The 8,941-nt window shown below is 33.1% G+C and overlaps 2 long non-coding RNA genes across 2 annotated transcripts; both read right to left on the reverse strand.

Moving 5' to 3' along the window:
* Nucleotide 1: 1 nt before the first annotated feature.
* Nucleotides 2-2,956, reverse strand: LOC147494045 (uncharacterized). Its single transcript, XR_015199848.1, has 3 exons — nucleotides 2,420-2,956; nucleotides 297-491; nucleotides 2-204 (listed from the first exon to the last, which is right to left on the reverse strand). It is a non-coding gene; the product is annotated as an uncharacterized LOC147494045 (long non-coding RNA).
* A 627-nt stretch (nucleotides 2,957-3,583) lies between these two features.
* Nucleotides 3,584-4,673, reverse strand: LOC147494046 (uncharacterized). Its single transcript, XR_015198127.1, has 3 exons — nucleotides 4,553-4,673; nucleotides 4,368-4,408; nucleotides 3,584-3,744 (listed from the first exon to the last, which is right to left on the reverse strand). It is a non-coding gene; the product is annotated as an uncharacterized LOC147494046 (long non-coding RNA).
* Between the last annotated feature and the right edge of the window lie 4,268 nt (nucleotides 4,674-8,941).

Raw genomic sequence — 8,941 nt, forward strand, 5'->3', positions numbered from 1 at the left:
TGAAAAATTTACGTTTATTCCCAACTCACTTGAATGGGGAATTTTGTTAAGATGTCCAAGATTGGTTATTGCCTGCCTTGCGTACTTAGTTAAACATTATGGTTTGTGGGGTGATAAAGTGAAAGTCGTCAATGAACACCCTTTATCTCTCTGAATTGGGACGACGACCACTGCACCAACTCGTTCATTCAAAACTTTAGGACTCTGGAAAACATAATCTAAATTAGCATAGAACTTTGTAGCACATATTAAAAGCGAAGAAACCTACCAAACAAAACAATGAAGAATCACTATACCACTAATATACTATTAGATGATAAAACCATGCCTTGCTCTCTTCATTTGACCCATTCGAATGAAGTCCATCAAAATATGATTAGGTTTGATGTACTGAGAAGGGATATGAAGCTATTCATTTTTCCATGCCAGTTTACCACTTTAAGGTTAACATTGTCTTCTCTGTATGATATTGTCATTCCATTAAGATGGACCTGCAGAAAGGTACAACAGTTTGAACAAAACTAACAACAGAATGCAGTTACTGAAAAGCAAAAGAAAATAGCAAATAGCATCATTGCAGCTCTTACCGACCACCAATCTATGCGAATATTTTTCATAAAAAAATGTAATAGGCTACACATTTCTAAAGTGTTGTGTTAAGTTAATTGCTGTAAATAGATCTATAAAGTAAAAGTGAGCAGTAACAAAGATGTACAGTAATTAAAAATCTCATTGTAAAGCATTTCATATTTCCAAAAGATGAACAACCATTGAAATCAGAGGAAAATAAAAATCAAATTATTCACTGTTGCAATTTATAATATTGGTATAGGTAATCTAAACGATGTTCCTAGCTTGAGCAAGTCCAAATTCCTAGCAAAATTCTAGCAGACCGGCCATGAAATTACTCCTCTCTATTTGGGCTTGTAGTGGTTGTCAAAAGCATGTTAAAAAAAAAAACACTTCAAATTATGGCAGAATATAGTACATGATCAATCACTGGTTGATAAACAAACTTCAACCAAGGGATCAGAGAAATGGTCAAGGACATTCTAAACCATCCAAAATGGGTACTCCACATACTGATTAGTAATAAAAAGATTTAAAAAAAAAAAATAGTGTTGGTGCAATCCTTTATATGAAAATCATTGTCATTGTTTTTCCTATGTCCAACAATTCTATTAAACAACTAATATGTGAGTTGCATACAAAACACCTCCTACTAACCACAAACTTTATACAATCCAACTCTAAAATATATTCTTTGGTTCTCAAAGAAATCCAAGTGGATGTCTTACTGAAATTCAAAATAGAATTTCCTCTACTTACCATTCTTCCTGTGTCAAATAGGTGGTAGTGCCAAATAGACACAATTATTAGACCAATAAAACCTTCATGTTCGCAATCAAAACTATAGGTATAATCAGTTGGCAAACAAAACAGGTGATAAGAAGAAAATATAACATGTGATACAATGAACATTCAATAACCTTGACAGACTGCTTGTTAATTTGTTTTGTAATGCGTATCAAATCGCCCATCAGTCCGCTTCTTATTGAAAATTGATAACCCGAACACAACAGTTTTCCTATATTATAGAACTACATTACAAATATATGGCAGAAACAAAGTACAAAAAATCAACAATTTGGTCTAGGAAAAATAAGTTTGGTTAATAAGAAACCATAAAATTGATCGTTACCAAAAAATGAAGGGAAAAAATTAACAAAAAAATAGTATTAATTTAAATAAGCACAATCGATATCATTGTGAAATAATTCTTAGTAGTATCTATCTCAATAGTATACGTTCATACAACAATTAGGAATCATCTAAAATTAGAGACATCATAATAGGCAATTACTACACTACTTGAAAAGATGTCTATGGTTGATGAATACCTAACATTTCATTTACTGCTTCTGTAGATACCTCCTTTCCCATTTTTTTAAACTACTTTTCAACACAAATCTTCACATTTGGTCTTGGAAATGCGACAACTGCAATCTGATTTATTCCATGAAATAATATAAATAATCAGTAGAGACTTCTTCCTTTTATTCCATTATAAAGGAACTATATATTAAGGCAGTAAAGCTACCTTGCGACATTGAAAAAATGCTCAGTTTACGTTTACGGGCACTCTTGTAAACATTTGTTTGATCAATAATGCTATTATGTGGTATATTAGCAATCCTAGTGAATAGTGTGTTCAAAATATTTGTTGCTCGGTCCCTTAAACGGTCAAAACGTTCACTATAGTTCTGCTTTCTTAGGAGCCCTTGTAACTGCATTAAGCACCACCAATCATTCAGTAGTGTTAATCAACCATGATTTCATGGTAAAGAAAAAAATAACACGAAATATTAAAACTTAATTTTTGGTATTTACTTTTATGCAATAAATGAATACTACATACCTTCATTTGATCAAGAGCAAGGTTTGTTCCAAGCAAAAGATACCACTTTTCAGGTTACTCCTTCACCCATTTTTTCTCGGCCCATATCATCTTTCCAGAAGCTAGCAATCCAACAATCATCATCAATTTGCAGTCCTTGGTATTGCCAAAAGCAGGTCCTACTACAACATTTCTATGCTCATATGCACAATATTAAGCCTTAAACCCTTCATCAGGAAGAAAGGAACCAAACCATATTCAACACCAAATTGCATCACAACGATAACATTCTTCAACAAAACATATGTCTATTTCTCCTAAACACATAAAGACTCACTCAAGATGATCTAAACAAATCAATTAAACATATATAGTTCTACATATATATACAAAACTAAGAAGCCATATTTATGTTGGTGTTAGTTTTGAAAGACACAGTTATGGTTGCTTGAATTTGTTTGATGGCTTTAAGCTTTATGATGAAATGTCAACTCGCAGACCTATGAGAGCTAAAAGGACTTAGGTATCTCTCTTGTTCGGGTAAAACTTCCATAGAAAGTCTAAACTGTTAGGAATCACACACAGACTTAATATGTGATTATCAACATAAGTAACACGTACATTATTATAAATAAAAACATACATTGTCAATAATCGAAGGGGATCCAATGAATAATAACTCCATGTGTACTCTAAATTCAATCATATTTTTCAATGTATATGAGTTCCTCAAGCTGGTGAACATGATTCAATCTTAGAGTTGCACAAACATGATTCTATAGAATATGGACCCAATTTTTTGAGAATCAACTAATTATATACATTTACAATAATAGAAATGAAAACGTCGTGCAGGTGTGACAACAATATGTTTTAGGTCCATGACTATGCCAGCAAATCTATACAATGGTTGCCAAATAAGGTATCATAGCAATTGACGTCATAAAAACCGCAAGGAATACTAATGTGGTGAGGCATCAAGCATGCCATTGTGTCCAAATCACTTTTCAAATGGGGAAAATACCATTGTAGCATTGAAATTTACACTCCAAGAAAAGCATTAAAAACCTTGTAATCTTCTAGGCTATAGCATTAGCAACTTGAAATAAAAAATATAACGTAAAAATAATATATAGATAATCACTAAAGAAATACAATCGATAAGCATAATGACCATACCAGCGGGATGCTTGGTCACTCCAACTATTCTTCAAATTTGAATCCCTGGTGTGTTATGGTTTGTCTTCTTGACCTTTGCCACCACAACCTTCATAACTTTCATTTGGGGTTACTCAGTTCAACTTTCCCATTGCCAGGTGCATTGTTGTATTTCCTTAGGTTATCCTCTGAAGAGTTTTAAGATATATATATATATATATATAATAAAAAAAAATGACATAAGGAACCACTAATGCCTAGCACGTATAGAATGACTAAGACTTAGCAATGTCAAATACATGTAAAAGTGAGGACAAAAATGCTTTGGTACAGTACGATGCACAACTGCAAGCAAGTATTAAGTCTTAATATCCAAGTGTCTGCTTAAAATTCAAAAATTTAAATACCCAATATAATATGGCCGGGCTTGTTAAATTTAGTTGGAAACTTTATCTTCATAGCCTCGACATCATTATGTTAGCGACAATAGGATCTCTTCTTTGCATGTTTTCAAATGTGTTGACTCAAGGAAAAAAAATGTAAAAGTAAAAGACTGTGCATTCTACGCGTATAACTATGTTAGAAATTTACAAATGAAAAACATATTTATATTGACCAAGAATAAAAATATTAGTGAAATTTCACCATGTCTTAACTTTCTTTGGTAACTAATATTACAGTTATTGTGCAAAGTCTCTGTCAAATATAATCTACTCAAGCTATGACCTACAACCCTAAAAATTCAAAAAAAAATATCACAATGTCACTCATCACAAAGTCACTCACCAACATAAAAATCCTAGCAAATTACCTAGAACTGGAGTAGAGGTCTTGGCTGGGACACCATCTTCGCTGCAAGAGTGAATGGAAGGAATAAATAAAACCTTTTCATCCAAAAAACGGATGAAACCATGAGAAGAAATCCGAGAGCAAACTGTAAGCATCAGTGACAAATAATATACGTAGTGACCTGGAAACACAATCCAACATACTTACCCTTTGATTTCTAATTGTTATTTTCAACAGTACAATAGGAAGTCCAGTGAGCACTTTGAACACCACATCCATACAATCCTTCACAACACTCTTTGCAAGAGTGACTTGCACCTTGAATCTGGAACATCGTATCATTAGTAATTAGCCAGATTAATTTAACTTGTTATTGGCTAACTATAGTACTTGGAGCCACACTAATTAAAAATATGAGTATATGCCAATATATTTTTTAACCTGTACAATCTTCATTAGGGACTGCATTGTCGTCTCCGTTATTTTCTAGTTTGAAGTTGTGCCTTTGTCCCATCAAGGTAGTGCTTCAATAACACAATTGAAGGTCAACTGTACAGAAAACATAATATATACATACTATTCAAGTATGTTATTTGATTTCTTCTATGCACGCTACTTGTCAAATCCATTGTTGTGGCGAGGGAAATATATAATGTCCCCGAATGACTGATCGATATGCTATTTCCACCTTTCTTTATCCTTGATAAGCAAGGCATATCCTCATCGATTGTGGATTTCAAGTAGTTTCATATGTACTCTAGAAATTGATAAAAACAAATTCAGCAAATCTTTGAATTACCAACATGGTATTAACTATTAAGTAGTATAAATTTTTCGATTAACCATATTAACTTACGGCCCATGGTCACAATTGTGAACAACGGGAGTCAACACTAAATTTATTACACATGAAATATGTGATCATAACCATTTGTTTGATCATAGTTTCCACCAAAGGTTCATTTATAAACAAATCTACTTCACTAAGTGCATAAATATGAACAAATATATGAGATATTGTTGTCTCTAATCACTTTTAGGCGAACCTGCCCTATATTATTGTCACCATATGATAGGTTTATCTAAACAAAGGTAAACTTGAAAATTCAGTTTAGAGTAGCTCATAAGTACAGACCAAGTTGATTATACCAATACACCAAGTGGGTTCACTAATGCAGTCACTATCAGACCATGGGAGCTTAGTATGTCATAACTTAGGGATCAACAATTGGCAGGTATCCAGAGATTTGGATTGCAAGAAATCAAAATACGGAGATTATTCACAATAAAACCAAAAAGTAACATTAATTGCAAGACCTCAAAAACGTGAAGAAGAACATCGAGTTGTCCATACGTTATAAACCAAGACAAATGGTTTTCCAAAGTTTCAAAATATAAAAAACAACACAATGCGATGCAACTAATGCGCCATAAATCCCATGAATTGTTTGGGGAGTGATGCAAGGAAATTTTAAGCCATGTTCTTAGAATGAAATCGGGGTTGTAGTCATAGTGATCATTCCCTACCGCTCATCTATATGCACTATTTAGGTAGAAATTTTGTTCTATTAAAAGATTTAATCTAACTTTTATAAGAACAATTGGTGAAATGAGACTACCATTAGTCATAGTGATCATACCCTACAGTCCATCTAAATCCGTTATTTATGTATCAGTTGATTTGCTTTATCCAATTTTCAATAAAAACGGACTGCAAAGACAGTGCCCAAAGAACATTGTGCTTGATTATTAATGCAATCAAACATCAATTGGCATATACACGGTTGCAAAGTTGCAAATGTCCTCAACAATCTTACAGTATATAACATGGAAATTCAAGGTAATTAAAAACATGGACATTACCTAATGTCTATAATTCCAATACCCACTCCATCCAGCAATTAAAACAGAATCGTCAGCACCACCAAGAACCGAAGGCAACTTCAGCAAATTGAAAGTCATAAATATCAACACTTTGGAATGGTTACCTTTGATTTAGAAAGTTGAATCCAATGAATTGAAGATAGAGCTTTTAGGTTAGGGAAATTGAAGATAACCCTATCAAAATTGAAGATTAAAAAAATGCTTACTCATTGTGATACACAGACTGTTGAAAAGAAAAAAATAATTGAAGAGAAATTGGTAAAAGAATCACAAAAATGAAAAATATTAAAATGAAAAGGAGAATACCATACCTGAAGCATAAGAAAATTTGGGAGATTGAGATTTCTGTGTTTTCTTTTTCTTCTTCGGTGGTTTGGGGTTTTCAAAGCTTTTCAGCTAATAAGAAAAGAATTTTAGTTTTATAGGCCTATGCTATTGTGAACGCTGCGAATGGAACTTTTAAACACTGGCTTTTTTATTTGGATAGAACTCTGGCTTGGTTGGGAAGAAGATAAAAGTGAGATTTAGGATATGTAGGGTTTTTTGTTTTTTCCAAAAATTTCAGTGTTTTTAATATGATAATTTCGAAATTGGGCAAAATTTCCGTATGATGGGGGAGGTGATTATAATTTGAGAATAGACGAAAGAGAATTAAACAAATGTAGGGAGGTGTTTCTAATTATTAACAACTCCTCTTTTTTAGGAGCCACTAATATTGCTCGGTGGTGCAAAATAGAGTGATATGGTGAGGAGAGAGAATGCGCGCAAGCTTTAGTTTGTTGAATGGGTCCTAATGAAAGAACTATACATTTTGTAATAAGTACATTTTCTTCATGAAAAGTGTTCGTCAAAGATTGGAACTTCAACCCTCAAGTTGGGTTGAAATGCGCGAGCGTGATGTTACATTACTCGCCTCACACATCCAACCGGTCCAAGTAGGTTGAACCCCTAACTCTTGGTAAGTAAACTTAAACCAAAAGACTAAACTTCAAAAACTTAAACTTTGTCTAAGCTTTATACATACTAAGAATCGCTATGAACATAATAAACTCCATAACAGCAGAGACTTTCTAATGGCACTAATGTGTAATCTTTAGTTTCTTTAAAACAAAAAATCTATAATTTGTTAACCGAATAGATGAACGAAAAAGAAAGTAGGCGAACTATCTGAATAATATTTGCATTGCATTAGTAAGCAAAGTAAAAACAATTACCATCTATTCTCGGTGTCCTTGAAGACCTTCAATGTCTAGAAGTTTTACAGCGACAGACTAAGCCTTTAATCATTGCCGTAAGTTCTCAAATAAGTTACTAATATATACTAAAAGTAACTTTGTTTGCACAGGTTAAGAGGTTAAAATATCACCTCTGCCTTCATGGGAGAATAATACTAATCATCAGTTTAGATATATCAGATGCCTCAAAGTATTAACCTAGTGATTCATATCTAGTGACTCTGAACTTCTACAATTAGATTGGTGTTTCAATGGTAGTCCTTATATCTCTTGAACACACCCTTCTCAAATGTTTACCAAGTTAAATATTTAAACTCTTCAACTATGTATAATCAGTTATAAGAAAGCGAATATTTGTTACTAATATTTTTTACACCCAGCACCTTATCAGTTTTCACAACCCTTCCATTTTCTTCTGTGTTCTTCATATACGTAACATTTTAAAACACACTTAAACTAATCAATAAAACAGGAAAAAGTAGAAAAACCAATACAACATTGTGATTTGTTAGTTGTACAACATGGGAGCATAACTTTAAAAAAATTAAAAATGGAACATCGAGGTACATGCATTTCGATAGCAGAAGTGAGTGATCGATGAGATGTTGAATAGATAACAACCAAATGTGAGATGTTCAGTACCTGTACAGTAACGTTAGGAATTCTGATTGTTAGTGAAAGGAGTGATAACAATATAAACCAATAAAAAAAAGAGGTGGAAAAAACATGGAACTGAATGTGGTATAATCAATGTGCATCAAATAAGCAGGAATCAAAAGCTCTGAACTCCAACAGATAGCAAAGTAAACTACCATTATCTAAAGCCGAAGAGAGCTCTAGAATCCATGACAGTGCTATCATTTTCCCTCTCCTTTGAAACTCAGTAAGGTCAATAATATCACCAGCAAGTCAGCAACAGCCCAACACCACCTTCATCACTAATTATCTTAACAATCAAACCAATAATAGGGGAAAAGTTTGATACAGAACAAAGAACTCAGCCACATATGGTACAACATAGGGACAAAACTTCTCCAATAAAAGAAAAGAATATCGGGGCGAATGCAAAATTGAGGATTATAAAGATCCACCGAATTTAACATGTAAACACAATACAAAGATTAGATAAGTAGAAACAACATTTGGCACTTGGAGAGGGTCTGAATCTGAGTATATGACATTTTGGCATGAAAAGCCTTTAAAACATATCTGAAACAAAAAGAGGAGAAAACATTCGCAAAAGCAAAAGAAAATTTTAAAACCCACCTTTAGTACATCCTGGCCTTATATTTGCATTTCATGACTTGCCCCCACTCTTAATTCTACCGATCTAAATAGACCCAAAAGGAGAAAAACTACGCAGAACAAAAGTCTTAAAACAACTGAAAAAGGGATCTGAATTTTCTACAGTTACACCTGGATCTTGTGTGAGTGATAACAATGTAAACCAATATAAAACAAAAGAGGGAAAAACAGG

Source organism: Coptis chinensis, chromosome 6 (assembly GCF_015680905.1).
Source record: "Coptis chinensis isolate HL-2020 chromosome 6, ASM1568090v1, whole genome shotgun sequence".
NCBI lineage: Eukaryota > Viridiplantae > Streptophyta > Magnoliopsida > Ranunculales > Ranunculaceae > Coptis > Coptis chinensis.